The 16,527-nt window shown below is 44.1% G+C and overlaps 1 protein-coding gene and 1 long non-coding RNA gene across 4 annotated transcripts in view; one reads left to right on the top strand and one right to left on the bottom strand.

Annotated features, from left to right (window-relative positions):
• ME2 (malic enzyme 2) overlaps positions 1-468 on the bottom strand; it is a 48,936-nt gene extending 48,468 nt beyond the window's left edge. The window contains exon 1 of the mRNA XM_008148290.3: positions 401-468. The gene's annotated coding sequence lies outside the window, so the exon portion shown is untranslated. The remainder of the gene's footprint in view (positions 1-400) is intronic.
• Positions 443-15,712, top strand: LOC114234004 (uncharacterized). Of its 3 annotated transcripts, XR_008557592.1 has the most exons (5): positions 449-529; positions 2,668-2,888; positions 5,560-5,722; positions 13,641-13,817; positions 15,342-15,712. It is a non-coding gene; the product is annotated as an uncharacterized LOC114234004 (long non-coding RNA). The 3 variants fall into 3 exon arrangements; XR_003620204.2 differs by lacking the exon at positions 15,342-15,712 and having other exon boundaries at positions 443-529; positions 2,668-2,892; positions 13,641-14,010; XR_003620203.2 differs by lacking the exon at positions 15,342-15,712 and having other exon boundaries at positions 13,641-14,010.
• Positions 15,713-16,527: the final 815 nt, after the last annotated feature.

Raw genomic sequence — 16,527 nt, 5'->3', positions numbered from 1 at the left:
ATCGGTCTTCAAAGGGCGCGGGAGGAGGGAGCGATGCTCGCGTTCTGGAGGCCACAGGGCCTCACTCGGGCGCGGGCAGAGGTCGCCCTGGGACCAGAAACGGGGAAGTCACGCCCCCAAACCGGGCGCCGGGGAAGAGCGGCGGTCGGCCGGACTAGGGCTCCGCGGACCGGACCGGACCGGGCCGCTCCCCCCGAACTCGGCGAACCCCTTCCCTGTACCCCGCCTCCCCAACCGCCAAGCGGGGACCTCGCCGGCCGCACGCGCAGAAGCCGGCGGCGGGTCAGGCTCGGCTTCCCGGGCCAGGCGGCAGGAGGCCGACGCCCGCTCGCCTCCCGGAGCCCCAGCCCGGCCCCGCCGCGCCAGGCCGCCCGGTGCCGCGTGCCGCCCGGAGCCTTACCCGACGTCTCGCTCCGCGACAGGTGGTGCTGCCGGCAGAGAGGCCGCGGACCTGCCCCCGCCCGGGCGATGATCAGCCTCGGCCCGGCCCTCCCCTTCGCCGGGTCTCACGGAGGCAGCGCCAGCTCAGGTGCGGGGCGGCGGGAGCGGCGAGCCCGGGAACCGGCTGGCCCTGAAGTAACGTCGTGAGAGGACGGGATCCGGGAGCGGGAGGGACCCGGAGGAGGACCGGCGGGCCCCATGGGCGGAGACTGACGGGCGCGCGGGCCAATGCGGAGGCAGGAAGTCGGCCCCGGGGGGCGGGGCTCCGCCTGGGGCTCGGCGGCCGCGCGTTCCGTTCCTGCCCCGCAGCACCTTCCTGCGTGGGGACCCTCCGGGTTCCTGTTTTGAGGCCCAGCGCGCGCCCTGTGGACTTGGTCCCGAGGGACGTGAGGGGGGTCGCGTAGATTAGGACGAGTCCGGAGATGCCGGCGACGCCCGTCGCTCGACAACAGAATCCGAGGCTGGCTGGCTGGCTGCGGACCTCGCATCCCAGGGCGGGCGGGGTGGGGTTGTCGCTGGTGGTGGCTGCGCGGCCGCGCGAGAGGAGGCTCTGCGCCTGCGCGGGCGGGGCCGGCGTGGTCGGTGGGTACCAGTCTCCCGGCCCCGCCGGCGGAGGCGCGAGGAAGGCTGGGAGCTGGGGGCCGCCGTGGACGGCCGGCGGAGGGTGGGCGAGGATGGAGGACTTAGGAGGTGGATGCAGGTCCGGGAATGGAGAGGCGCCGGAGGGGGGACCCAGGAAGTGCGGAGCCTCTGCACGGCAGGAAGGCTGGCTGTTCCCGGGCTGTGTGTGCGCGTCTAGAACTCACTCTTCGCCGGGCGCCGCCGCTGCTGGCACCGTTATTGGCCGGTGGGGAACTGACACGTGATCCCTAGCATCACAGGCACCATAAACAGAGTCAATGTTCTCGCTCAGGAAAGCAATAGGACACTAAATTGCCATCTTGAACTGGGCCCTGGCCAGGTAGTTCAGTTGGTTGGAGCGTCCTGCCGATATGCCAGGGCTGTGGGTTGTCAGTCAGGGCACATACAAGAATCAACCAATGAATGCATTAATAAGTAGAACAACAAATCTCTCTCTCTCTCTCTCTCTCTCTCTCTCTCTCTCTCTTTCAAAATCCATTAAAATTAAAAAAAGCAGGGACCATAACTTAATACACCTATACCCAACCACGGTTATGATATTGGAAGATAGTTCTTTACTCTTACCTCCTTTTTTTTTTCTTCAGAAAACGTTATCAAAAATTCTTTGAATTCGTGTACTCTTAAAGTATAGTGATGATAATTTAAAAATAAACATGTAAAGAATAAAAAAGGAGGCAAGGCAAATGGAATGAGAAAACTGAAAGTGATGGAAATGCAAAACAAAATTGCGTGGAGCTAGAGAAAAGTGACTTGTCCCGTCCTAAAGACTTTGACAATTATGTACATCTGGAGCAACACTGCCAGTCTGAGGATGGAAGGGTGGGGCCCGTTTGTGAACACTGTAGTTAGATGATAAATGATAGGTATGGCAGCTATAACCACTGCAGTTAAAGAGGGACTATAAATTAGCATGACCTACAATAACCTTGCACGCCAGAAGTTGTCAGGATGCAGGAAGCTGAATGAGGAACTTCAAATATTACATTATAAAGGCTTCATTGATGGAGGTAAAAGTATTTTGTCTTTGAAAGACAGTTTGTTCTACTTTAGAATAATTCCAAGTTGAAGGGTTGTAGAGAGCTATCATGGATGGGAATTATTTTGGTTAAATTGAGGTCAATTCCTTCCTAAAATGAAATATCTGTTAATGTCAAGGAGGCAGACACTGCTATTTGGCTGGTCCACCCCGTTCATTTTTTTTTTAATTTTTAAAAATACATTTTTATTGATTTCAGAGAGGAAGGGAGAGGAAGAGAGAGATAGAAACATCAATAATGAGAGGGAGTCGTTGATTGACTGCCTCCTGCATGCCCCCTCCCCCCACTGGGGACCCAGCAGGAAACCCAGGCATGGGCATGTGCCCTTGACTGGAATAGAACCTAGGACCCTTCAGTCCATAGGCCGACGCTCTATCCACTGAGCCAAACCAGCTAGGGTTCTCTTGTTATTCTTAGTCACTTTGGGGGTTGGTCTGATTTGTTCAGGGACCAAGCCTGGTACCTGTTTCCTACCCCCAGTTCTCTGTGGACTTGGACCTTGGCACCTTGTTTTACATGACCCCCTTTTTTACGTACATCCTTTCAGGAAGAGCCTGTGTCTTCTTTCTGGCTCAGTATCGTCTGCACAGCTGTTTTGACAACTCAGCAAGGCCTGGTGAGCTACATTCTGGGCACAGAGGAGGGCTCCAAGGAAGAAGCCTATAAGGAAGTCATTGGATCCACAGCTATTTCAGGGGCATTTACTTCGAAAGAAACAGCAACGCACAATGCAAATGGTTCCTATTATATACTCATCCATGCGGTGAGGTGTGTAAGTACCTCACTCTAGCTTAATGAAGTTTTACATGTGTAAGCACCTGTGTAGTCATCGTCCAGACTGAGATAAAGAAAATTCCTTGTGCCTCTTTTTATCGCCCCCTCCCCCCTAAAGCTAACGCCTTTACTGACTAATGCTGGAAGCTCCAGGGGAAGGACATGGGTATGGGTCAGTTTGAATGATTCCTGTATCACTGGGAGTGGAGGCTGCTATCTCAGGCTTTGTCTACAGTTTGGCTGGTTCCTCTGTGAAGTGGAACGGGCCTCGAAGGGCAGGCTGCTGAGGCATACCTGGCCACGTGACTTCCCTGTAAAACTCTTTAATGAGCAGTGTAAAGTGGCATATATGCCAGTTTTCTCAAGATGGGAACACATTCACTTACCTTTCTCAAACTCAAAGGAACATGTATGGAAAACTTCCATATCAATTGCCATAAAAATAGGGCAGGTTTTTTTTTTTTTAAAACCCAAATGTCACAGTGTGTTTCCTTGAGGAAAATCCATATTATTGAGTTTCAGAGAATTATGGAAGGTCATTCTCTTTGTGAGGAGAGTGTATGTGAATAGGATTGTTTGCTTTAGGTTGACACATCATTTATACCAAAAACAGAGTGTGCTAATCACATGTTTAGACTTACACAACTCCATCTGCCTTAGAATAGAAAGCATTAATAATGAATGCTGACTGCGCCACGGGGAATTGTCCTCCAATAAACTAGGGCCATTAAAAATGCAAACTCTTTAAAAATACAAGAGAAAGTAAATAGTATATCTAAAGGCATTTGTGCTAAATACTGCAGAAGCAAAACTGTCAGCCTAGTGTGGAGACATAAAAACATTTGGTGTAGGTGAGTACTATCATTAAAAAACAATAATGTTTTTGTTATTCCCAAAATGCAATGAAGTGTTAATGATGATAATTACCTCCAAAAAAGTACTAACAATTCTTTATATAATTAAAATAAATGTAACTTTTCAGGCTATCTAAAAGTGTAAACTAATACCATAGTAAGCAGTGTCTTCATTAACAAAATATTTTTAAGGAAAGTTCTAGATATTTTTGTGAAGAACAAAGAATTTAATATCATAGGTTTATTAATAATAGAACTTTAACTGCTCAAGGAAAAAATAATACTTTGATATTTATAGATAATATTGTACCACACTTGATTTTTCTCTAGGACTTTTAGGTAACCTGGAAACAGTAAGGCAAAAATTTCCTAGCATCATGTCATTGTAGAAATAATATTTTTCACTTACAGTCTTGCTAAGGAGAGCCTAGGCTGCTTGGTGTTCTTTATAACCAAATCCTAGTCCTGGCTCCGTTATTGTCTATAAGCCCTTAAGAGAAGATTCAAGGAACAGCAACATTGGTATTGTTAATGGTGATGATGGACCTCGGTTCTTATTAGGTGTACTAATAAGAACCACTAATGTGGATTTTTTTCAATAGATGGAGTTACACATATGTTGATATATATATGCCATTTGATATGTATGCTATTTTGTTGTATTGACAACAAGCTTCAAAACTTCATATGTCAAATATGCTGAAGGCATTAACATCATAGATATTTTTACACTTAAAAATGTCAAATTTTATGCCAAAAAAAGAGCATTTGCGGGAAGTTTTAATTCATTACTTTATTTTGAAGAAAAGTGCTGCTGAATACTTCAGGAAGCTTATGGTGAACATGCTCCATCTCAAGATACTTGTGAACGCTGGCTTAAACACTTTAAAAGTGATGACTTCAATGTGAAAGACAAAGAACATTCAGGTCAACCGAAAAAGTTTGAAGACCAACAATTACAAGCATTATTGGATGAAGATTTATGTCAAACTCAAAAACAACTTGCAGAAAGATTAAACATTGCTCAGCAAACAATTTCTGATCATTTACAAGCAATGGGAAAGATTTTAAAGAAAGGAAAATGGGTGCCACATCAACTGAACAAAAGACAAATGAAAAACCAAAAAGTTATCAGTAAAATGTTGCTTCAATGGCACGAAAGTCTTTTTTTGCATCAAATCGTGACTGGCGATGTAAAGTGGATTTATTTTGAGAATTCCAAATGCACAAAATCATGGGTTGATCCAGGTCAACCATCAACATCAACTACAAGGCCAAATTGCTTTGGAAAGAAGACAGTGCTCTGTGTTTGGTGGGATCAGGAAGGTGTGGTGTATGATGAGCTTCTAAAACCAGGTGAAACTGTTAATACTGATCGCTGCCGACAACAAATAATCAATTTGAACCATGCTTTGATCGTGAAACGACCAGAATGTTCCAGAAGACACGGCAAAGTAATTTTGCTTCATGATAATGCACCATCATACACTTCAAAACCAGTTAAAGACACGTTAAGAGATCTTGCCTGGGAAGTATTAACCCACCCGCTGTATTCCTCAGACCTTGCTCCTTCAGATTACCACTTGTTCAGATGGATGGCACACACACTTTCTGAGCAGCACTTCAAAACATATGAAGAAGTGGAAAATTGGGTCTCTGAATGGTTTACCTCAAAACAAGAAAAGTTCTATTGAGACAGTATCCACAAATTACCTAAAAGATGGGGAAATGTGTAGCTAGCGATGGACATTACTTTGAACAAAGCACTTTTGATGTTTCTCTTGAAATTATCATGTTTTCTTTGATTACAGAATCCGCTATTATTAACCAGTACACCTAGTAAGTTCAGCAAAGCAAGAATTCAGAGCCCAGAACTCTAGCGCAAGAGGAAGTTTATTTAGCAAGCAAAGCAAAGTACACTCGAAGAGAAGACTCAAGCAGACTGCTTAGAGAGCTGCATTGGCCTTTTACAAAGTAAGTCACAGAGCCAGAAGAAGTGAGCCATCTGGGCTGCATGGGCTCAGGGAATAAGTTACAGAGACAAAAGAAGGGACCATGGAGACAGGTTCAGGAGGTTATCCTGAAATGAGCTGCTCTCCTGATTTTACTAGTAAGTCTCCTGGGAACCTTTAAAGCTTAGGAGAAAACAAAGCAAAAATGTGTGCCAGGGAAAGAATGGGGGGAAAAGCAAGGGCATGTTCCAGGGAGAGCACACACTGGGTCCTTTGTCTTAAGGGTTTTTATCTGTTTTCTAAAAACAGGAATTTTAGGGGTGGCTCTCAATAGAATATTCATCAACTCTCCAGGTGTGAGTTTTCAGGGCCATGGCCCTAGATTAGGGGGTCATTAGTCATTGAGTCTGGTCCTGATACTGGCTATGGCAACACTCTGACTGGTTTTGCCACTTTTCTAGGCCTAGAGCGGAAATACAACTGAGACCTAGATGTTATTTAGTTTGACCAAAACTCTGCCTCTCTGGTCAACAGACCTGAGGCTTTGTTCCTAAGATTATTTGAAGTTGATCTGAATCTCATTGTCTTAATATTTGAGGGAGTAGTTGTGTAAGGGAGAAGGAGGCAGGTGAGTCAGGGTGCTGGATGGGACCAGTTTGAATCAGCTATCTGCCTATTTCCCCATTCCACTTGCCAAGGAATTTGTTAGGAAAATAAAATCTGGACTCTGGCTGGGTAGCTTAATTAATTAGAGCATCTCCTAATACACCAAGGTTATAGGTTTGATCCCTGGTCAGGACACATACAAGAATCAACCAATGACCCTGGCCATTGTGGCTCAGTTAGTTGGAGTGTCATCTCATACAATGAAAGGTCACTAGTTCAATTCCTGGTCAGGGCACATACCTAAGTTACCGATTCAGTCCCTGATTGGGGCATGTATGAGAAGCAACCAATTGATGTTTCTCTCTCTGATTGATGTTTCTCCCTCCTCTCTCTAAAATCAAAACATAAAAAAAAAACAACCAACCAATGAATGCATAAGTAAATGGAACAACAAATCCATGTCTCTCTCTTTTCCTCTAAAATTTAAAATAAAAATTTTTTAAAAAAGAAAGAAAAATGAAATCTGGATCCCCACCCCATACCTACTGCATGGAATCCACCATGCCCAGGTGTTTCGTGCACATAAATTTTGAGAAGCATGGAGGAACCCTGAAGTTCTAGATGCTGTGAACTCATGGTGCTGTGAATGGATTCTTATTTACATACTTTCTTTACCTTCACAAAGTTCTGTGCCAAGGCAAACATAGTCCTTTTTTCCTTCCCTCTCTGAGAATGTTATGCTTAAACCATGAGCAACACAATTTTATTGTTCATTCACCAGATGTGTAGTTATGAACTAGGCACTGGACAGAACGTTTCACCAAAGTCTCTGGCTGATGCCTGGGAAAAAAATGAATCCCAGGAATGTTTGCCTTGATCACTCAACTAGTGTTCCTGGTATCTTGAGCATAACTCTACATACAGGTCCTTAAATAGACTCTACAGGATCCATAGTTCTCAGACTACATAAGCCACCTCTGTGATTCTATCTCTTGGGGGCAGTACAGGGACATTTTTTCTATGAAGTGTTCAAGATTTCTTTGCCAAGAGAGTAGCTATAATAGATACAGTAATTTGTGGGAGGCTAAATTGATAAATTGGCTTTGATTATCCAACATACTTTCCTACTGAGCAATAAATGAGGGGTTCTTTGGGACATGAGATATCACAACTCTAAAAACAGCTTTGACATTTTTAAGGAAAATTTCAGATTTTTTAAGTCAACAAGATGTGGTCTAACCACAAAAGAAATCTTCCAGATGTTCCTTTCCTCCCCAAACTGTTTCACTTTAGACTTGCTAGCATTCTGAAGTGCTTCCCAAAGTGAATCGCCTCCCACACCGAGCTGCACTTGCAGGCTGGGAATTTGTTCAGATGTTCTTTCCAGGGCCATTGGTTGCATTAGGAATGTCTGGGGACCCCAGTACCTCCCTGGAGGTTTGACTCAAATCCCAGGGTTCACATGGGGACTTGGCCACCTTGGAGTCTGTGCCAGCCACATCAATTAATCGGGAGCAGTCTGATCTAACAGGCATCCAAAGGGAAGTAAAATATCTTTCCTTCCTTACACTTGAACCAAAATTATATTGCATAGGCAAACATGGAATCAATGATTTGTCCTAACCAACACAACCTTGCAAAAATTATATGTGGATTCCAACTCACGAAGGGCACCAAATGCTGCAAACAGAATCTGTTGTTCATATCTTTATGCTTGCAAATAGAAATGATGAACCATATGCTTTGTTTATAAAATACCAGGTCGGGGCTTCTTAATCTTTCTGTGCAATGAACCCCATTGGCAGTCTGGTAAAGACTACAGAATGGGTTTTTAAGTGCATAAAACAGAATACATAGAATAACCGAATAATCCAATTATTACATAAAGTTATCAAAAATATTTTAAGCCCCAAATTTCTGGTGTAATAATGCATGTGCTTCTTTATAATGCATGTAATCAAATTCTAATGGCATATATAATAACTCATAATGATGAGTATATAAAGGCAATTTCAAAGTTTTTGCAACCACTATAAGGTGATATGAAAAATCCGTGATTTCAGTTAATTATAGAGGTTTGTTGCCTAAATTCATAATTGAAGAAAAATGCTAAATTCCAGTTAGAGGTTAATGAATATAAATATACTTTTCTCAATCCAAGTTCACATACTCCCTGTATTAGGCTATCTGTTTTTATCTAAGTTCAAATAAGAACCTAGATCTACCTATTGGCAGGTCCAACTTTTGATACTGAAAATTTTTGTTCTTCAATTTCAAGGCTGTGTGGAGACATTCTCTGTCAATAGGTCTTTGTGACTTTCGGTAGAGTCTACTGCATTTCAACTTATTGACCTTTGCTTGGGCCAGTGTTACCTGGGCTTTCCTGTCACCTGGTGACTCAGCTTTCTGACACAAATGCAAGTTTGCCTGATTAGCATTGCAGGGGGTTGTTTTCAAGTTGAAAACGGGCCAAATTTCCGAACCTCCAAGGTTTATAACTTAGAAAACTTCTCTTAGTCATCTCTGTTCCTTGTTAAGAGGAATTTGTTCATGATCTCCTTGTGCCAGGGGCAAATACTATTAGGTGTGTTAAGAAAAAACTTATTACAGCACTAGAGGCCTGGTGCACAACATTTGTGCACTGGGGGGGGGGGGGTCCCTCAGCCTGGCCTGCGCCCTTTAGCAGTCTGGGAGCCCCCCGGGGTAGCGGGCCTAAACCATCAGTAGGACATCCTTAGTGCTGCTACGGAGGCGGGAGAGGCTCCTGCCACCACAGCTGGCTGAGCAGTGCTCCCCTTGTGGGAGCACACTGACGACCAGGAGGTAGCTCCTGCGTTGAGCGTCTTCCCCCTGGTGGTCAGTCCCCATCATAGCGACCGATCATTCCACTATTTGGTCATTACCCTTTTATTATATAGGATTCTTATTCTTGGAGTATTTATTCTAGAATACTTTTTTGAAAGCCTATCATGAGGATTTTTTAAAAAGCATGTTATAACTTTTCTTGGTAGAACAATGTATTTTAACTCAGTTAGTTGAGAACCAAAAGGTCACTGGTTTGATTCCCCATCAGGGCACACACCCAGGTTGTGGATTTGGTCCCTGGAGTGCATACAGGAGGCAACCATCAATGTTTCCCTTTCTCTCTCTCTCTCTCTCTCTCAAAAATCAATATAAACATATTTTAAAATGAAAAAATTATTTTGTATTTTTATATTTCATTCACATTATCTGAATAGGCATGAAAAGCAACAGTGATCTTTGTGTAAGTTTGGAGAAGGAATAGAACTTTATTTCATGCCAGCTGTGAAAATTACATTCAAAAGACATTATGCCAACAGCGAGAAAATGGCAATTGAAGTGTTCTGCCACGAATTCAGCCCATTCTGTTCTTATTCGGGCAGAAAGGAGAAGTGAGAAGAAAATATGAGAAGGAACACTCTGGGGTTCTTTTTACTCTGCCCAATGGGAGGGCTTGCCTCACCTCCATGTTGCCCTCTCAACAAAGAGCCTGCAGCTCTGCTGTCTCCTATGAAACCAGTCCCTTCTTTATCTCATGCAACTTGGCTTCCATCTCCACAACTTGATTAAAATTGTGCAAAACTTCCTCTTTTTTTGGTGGAATTCAAACCTTTTTTCAGTCCCCAACTTTCTTATTCTTTCAGTAAAATTTGACCTCACTGACCCTCCCTTCCTTCTTGAAACGCTTCCTTCCATTTCCCTGGCTCAGTACTTCTCTGGTCTCTGTCCTCACCGTGGATATCTCCTCTCCCTCCTGCTCCATAAAGAAGGGTGATGCCCAAAGTCCAATCCTAGACATAATCCGTTGGATCGTTTGATAGTCTCTGCCTGTAGTATACACCCTGACAGTTGTTTTTTCTCTTTTTTGTAATGCAAGCGCCTGACTTCAGCTTTGATTGCCATGGCACTCGCTCCAAGAGGCACCCACTCCAAGGTGACTATCTGGAATACAATGTCACAGTGACACACCAGATAAAGAGCCTCTCCCCACGGAGGCTCCTTGGTTCGAGATCTTGGTTGATTCAATAACTGACCATTTGGGCCATTTATCTCCCACCCACACACTTTAAATTCCCACTCTTATGTCTTAAATTCATCAATAAAGAGTGAGCCCAGGAAATTGTAGGCCCCCAACATCATTTTTAAAGTCACTCCCTAGACCTCACCTCTTCCTTTGTTCCCTAGTCCTAAGGGTGAGAGTGGCTTCCTGCAGTTGTTGCTCTGAGCTACCTCAACATTCTCCTTCACTTTTTTTTTTTTCCAGTTTTCCAATGTTTTCTGTAACCAGTTCACTGCATCAAACCCTTTTCTTTGAAAGGCAGTGTCTGTTTTTTCTGGTTGGACCTTGACTGAAGCAGACCCTTAGGGCAGTCAGTCAGAGGGAAAGGAGACAAAGAAGGAGGGGGAGAAGAGAACTGGCAGTGAAAATGGGACAGTGTCTCAGGAAACAGTGTAGCAGAGAGCAGAGAAGGAGAAAACGATAGACTGTTAAAAACTGAGCAACCCATGGCTCTGTGGTTGAGCATCAACCTATGAACCAGGAAGTCTCGGTTTGATTCCCGGTCAGGGCAATGATGCCTGGGTTGTGGGCTTGATCCCCAGTGTGGGACATGTAGGAAGCAGCTAATCAATAATTCTCTCTCATCATTGATATTTCTCTCTCTCTCTCCTCTCCCTTCCTCTCTGAAATCAATTTTAAGATATTTTTTTAAAAACTGAGCAGATGAGATCATCCAGTGATACTACTACTGGGTGTATATCCAAAAGAATGAAAGCAGGGTCTCAAAGAGCAACATTATTCACAATAGCCAAAGGTAGAAGGAACCCAAGTGCCCATCAACAGATGAATAGATAAACAACATGTGGTATATACATAAAATGGAATACTATTCAGCCTTTAAAAAGAAGGGAATTCTGACATGCTACAACATAGATGAACCTTGAAATATGCAGTCCAAAAAAGATGAAAATACTGTATAATTTCACTTAGAGAAGGTTTCTAGAGTAGTCAAACTCATAGAGACAAAGTAGAATGGTGGTTGCAGGGGCTGAGGGAAGTGGGGAGTTGTTTAATGAGAACCAAATTTCAGTTCTGTAAGATGGTTACACAACAATGTGAACACACTTAACACTATTGAACTTCACTTAAAAATGGTCAGACAGTAAATTTTATGTGCTGTGTATTTTACTACAATTAAAAATAAAAATAGAGCGGAGAAATCCAGGAAGATAAAAATTATCTGTGTCATTTAGGAAGGCATTTAAGATCTTAGGAATGTAGTTTCATTAGCTGGTTGGAAGTCAGACTGCGGTGGGCTGAGGGGCAAGGGCAAGGTGAGGAAGTCGAGACTAGGACTCTCTTTTGAGAAGTTGGGATAAGCAGGGAAGATAAGTTGGGCAAGAGCTAAGGGCCTGTGCGGTCAAGGAAGAGAGGTTGGAGCATGTTTTGAAGCTGAAAGAAAGGAGCCTGCAGAGGAAGAGAGAGGACATACAGTGCTAGGAAGGAGCAGAGTCCTGAGGAAGCGGGGGTGGGGAGGTGGGGGGTGCCTAGCCTTGGGCAGAAGGGACAGCTGATTCTCCATTGTGGGAGGAAAAGCAGGAAGGAAGGGAGTAGGCATTGAGGGGAGGGTGATGGGGAGAGCGTGCATGATGAGCTCGAGGATTTGTCTGTGATATAGGAGGCAAAAGAAAGGGACCCCAAGAAGGAAAGGATTGAGGGAGGTGCTGAGGAGCTAGGCAAGGCTGGAGATCATGGATAAGTGTTCTCTACAAGACTGAGAAAATTTTCTCTGGCAACTAAGTAAGCATGAAGACAGAGTACAACACTGAGCCAGGCTTGGGGTGTTGTTTGAGAGATGCTACAGAGGGATGGGGTGCAAGGGAATCAAAGGTGCTGGTAAGAGCAGAATTTACATGACCAGCCAAGGAGTCTAGGGTCGTTCCGGGAGATGGAGAAACCTGGAAGAACTCATAAAAAAATTGGAAGAAAACAAAAAGATCCAGGGACTGATATTTCAAAAAAGTCAAAGGCATTTGTAAGGGGAATGAGACAATTGGAAACCTGGGTGGCTGGGGAGTCGTAGGTAGAAAATAGGGTACTGGGTGAAGCAGTTGCCCGAGATGGCAGGACAGTGTGTCCAGGAGGAGAAATGCACTGAAGCCATGCTGGAGGTCACAGGCTCTGTGTGAGTTGGGATGGAAAGAAGACTGAGCCAGGGCTGTACAGAATGTCCCCAATGGGATGTCCCACCATAGCTCAGATCTGTGGGTCCAAAACCAAACTCAGCGTCTTTCCCTATGGTGGGCCACTCCTCCCAAATGTGCCATTTCTGTAAACGCCACCTCTCTAGATTCATAATGTCATGAAGAGGACATGGGCCTGGGAGGAAGGACAGCTGGGTTCAAATTCTGCTCTACAATTTCCTAGCCATCAACCATGATGATTCTCTCAATATTTCCTGTAACACTCATCTCTGCAGGGTTGTTCTGAAGACCAAATTAAATGAGCCTCTGAAAGCACCCAAGTGTATAACCAGGACTATAGTAGGTGTTCACTAAATATCGATGGAATCTGAATGTGATTTTTCCTTCACTCCCTATAATGAATTTAATACCAAGTCTCAATTTTTGTTCTTACATTGCCAAATCTCATTGTTTGTTAATCAGCGCCTTGATGGGGTGACTCACCAACCACTTAGAGAACCAGCGCCCCTGGGATCTCAGCACACACCCTTCCCCCAACTTGGCAATGTTCTAAATCTAATCTCTGCCCTCATTTGCTGGGGACCTTGAGTGTGTTCCTTACTCCTCTGGTTTCATTTCTTCCTATGACTCACAGGGAATACAAAAGAGTTGGTTCTTGTGTAAAGGGCCAGGTAGGCACTATACAATTATCTCATATAGAATTTGCTTGGATTTGCAATTAAAGCTCATCCCTGTACAGTTTAACCTCTGGACTGAGAATATAATTATATGATAAATGATTAACAAAATTTCCTGAAAAAATGTACCCAAATTAAAAAGCTTTATAGCTTGATGTTGAATCTTTTTTAAAAAAATAAATAAAACTTTATTGTTGAAAGTATTATATATGTCCTCTTCCCCCTGACCCCTCATTGACGCCTTTTAGCCCCCCCCACCCCCAAGGTTGAAGCTCTTTAGTCAACAAAAGTTGTTGACTAAACCTACCACTAGCATATTAATAGATTTCCTAGAAGAGTTGTTAGGGGCAGGAGGGAACAGGGGGACTAGCTATAGTTATAAGAAATATTAATCATGCTCTGTTAACCTTGATTGTTTTGTTTTGATTAAAGAAAGCACATTCTGACCTGGCTGGGAGTTGTACACCCTGGGACCCGGGATTTAACCTTGAAATGCTGTCCATTCTTCTGATCTGAGAGCTGCCTATCATCATGGAAAGATGAACAACCTTGTTGCCGAAACAATGGAGGAGGCACCCAGCCCTTTGCAACCTCCAGCCTCAATTGCATGTAATCTGTAACCATTATACCCATTCTTATTGTTTTTGCCCACTTCTCCATGCCTGTAATCTTTGCCCTTCTACCCAATATAAGCAACTTGTTTCTTGGGGGGCAGGGAGAGCAGAGCAGATTTTTGTGGAGGACCTGCTACTTTCCCATACTGCCGGCAATATTGGAAAATAACTGCTCATATACGATTCAACCCTGTCTCTGCTTAACTGGCTCAAGTAGTGACAGGCAGCCCGGACCCATTCGTTGTCTGGTTTCAGAGTGATTAAGTTCATTTCAACTTAATTTGGCTTTGGTGGCAACCCTTGGATGAGAAAGGGAATGAGGAGGGGAACTCTGGCTTCATCCCTGGACTTGGCAGCAACGATGTGGGGGGAGAACCCAGCATCTGAGTTGGCCCAGGAAAGGAAGGGCCCTTGGGACAGGGTAGTGGAAAGGTCATGAGGATTCCTGAACCTGGGAGATAGAGTATGTTTACCCAGGACCGAGAAACCAGAAAGAGAAGCAGCCTTGGCGTGTGGGAAGGTGAAGGGTTCCATTTTGAGGTGCTGGCTCTATGAAGACAGCGCTTTCATGGGGAGCCAGATCTGGGCTGATGGGGCTCAATGGTCAAAACCAACCTCACATCCAATGAAAATAACATCTAAGTTGGGAAGGATGGTCTGATGGGCAGTATGTGGGTGACATGACCTTTTCTTCCAATCAGAGACAGAAGGTTCTGGTCAATGCTCCTACTGACTCGGGCTAAGTTATTTGTCAAGACAGTGTCCAGGGTTAGGGAGAAACAGCCTGGCATTGTGAGCCCTGGTGTCGGTTTCTTGAAGCAATAATTTGACTGAACAGGATGTTCCAGTGATTTAGTTGTAGGACCAAATCTGCCCATTTGCAGTGGAGAAAAGTTGATAACTTACTTATCTGATTGCTCTGAGAGAGACAGTGCTTACATTCTAGGAAAGGAATGAGATTGGCTTCTTAACCTGCCTGTGGCTATTGCCTATGCTTAGCTCTGCCTTCTTGAAGGATAGCAAGTACTGGTAAACCCACTCAGCTGGCCTGGAAAAGCAAGAGGTGAGAAAAAGGAAGTCAGGCTATGAAGTAAAGTATCACCCATAAAGATCACATGATCCCAGGCCCATCCCCTTCCTCCTCTATCTGCTTATTTGTTTAGACACAATCCCTTGGCGTTTTAAAAGATGTTTTTATTGATTATGGGGGGGGCGGAGAGAGAGAGAGAAGCATCAATGATGAGAGAGAATCATTGATCGGCTGCCTCCTGCACATCCCACACTGGGGATTGAGACTGCAACCCTGGCATATGCCCTGACTGGGAATCAAACCATGACCTCCTGGTTCCTGGGTCAATGCTTAACCACTGAGCCACACTGGCTGGGCTCCCTTGGCTTTTAATTCATCTCTTTCCTCTTCTACTTCCTCACTTTCTCTTGAATACTCCCTTCAAGGACGTTTCCCTGTAGGAAGGCCTCTCCTTTATGTAACAGACTTCTTTTTTCTTCTGCCCTCTAGGTACTGAGAATCCATTTCCTGTAGGATCCTCTGCTAAAAGTGTCTGGTTACATATGATGTCTAAAGACATAGTTCCTTTACAATCCAGTAGAAGAAATAAGATTTTTAAATATTGTACCATAACCAAAAAGTGGAAGAAACTGGAAAGCACCATAGGCGAGGGTCAAACTGAGCAAATACAATGGAAGGAAGATGGCTCCTGACCAGGGAGCTGAGGAAGATTCCCGGAGGAAGAGACATTTGCAGTGAGCCGTAATAGTGGGGACCGTTTAACCAGTTAACTGCCACGATATTTTGAATTTAATTAAAAAAGGTCCGCCGCTTGTGTCTATAGACACTTGTGGCGAACAGATGGTTAAACATGGAGAAACGGAGCCTTATATCAGTACTACATCAAATGTGTACACTAGGCCGCCTTCATGTCTCATTTCAGAGCGCATTAAGCACTGACATGGGATTTGTAAAAGAGAAGCTAGTGGAATATAAGCATTTTTAAGCATAGCCAGCTGCTAGTGTTCGAATCTCACCTTAAGAATCAGAGATCTGGCCCAGCCATTGTGGCTCAGTAGTTGAGCATCAGCCTATGAACCAAGAAGTCAGGGTTCGATTCCCTGTCAGTGTTCAATTCCTGGTCAGGGCACATGCCGGAGTTGTGGGCTCAATCCCCAGTATGGGGCATGCAGGAGGCAGCCAATCAATGATTCTCTCTCATCACTGATATTTCTCTTTCTCCCTTCCTCTCTGAAATCAATAAAAATATATATTTTAAAATAAGAGAAGAATCAGAGATCTACCCAGTGACAGCTGTCAGTTTGGATAACTGATGGGATAGTAGAAAGAATGCAAACATCTTTCTGACTATCCTTACTTCTAACTTAATCTAATTCCAATGCTGAAATTTTAGATTTCATAATATTTATAGGTGATAAAAAGGCGGATTTACTCATGTCCCTTTGTTTCAGAAGGGAGAGCTGGGTTTACTACACCCTAGTTCAAACAGAGGGAAAAAGATGGAAGGATGACCACTGATATCAGGTTGTGACCAAGTTTTCACTAGTCTGTGATAGAATGACAAAAAAAAAAAAAAAAGATGGTTGCAATATATATTTTTTTCCTAAACTAAATATAAAAATTATCTTTTATCTAGAAATTAAATTTCTGGTCTTAAACTGGCTTGTTAAAGTGA

This window comes from Eptesicus fuscus, chromosome 12, assembly GCF_027574615.1.
Source record: "Eptesicus fuscus isolate TK198812 chromosome 12, DD_ASM_mEF_20220401, whole genome shotgun sequence".
NCBI lineage: Eukaryota > Metazoa > Chordata > Mammalia > Chiroptera > Vespertilionidae > Eptesicus > Eptesicus fuscus.
The sequence above is the reverse complement of the archived record's forward strand: the minus strand, read 5'-3'. Positions and strand labels throughout refer to the sequence as shown.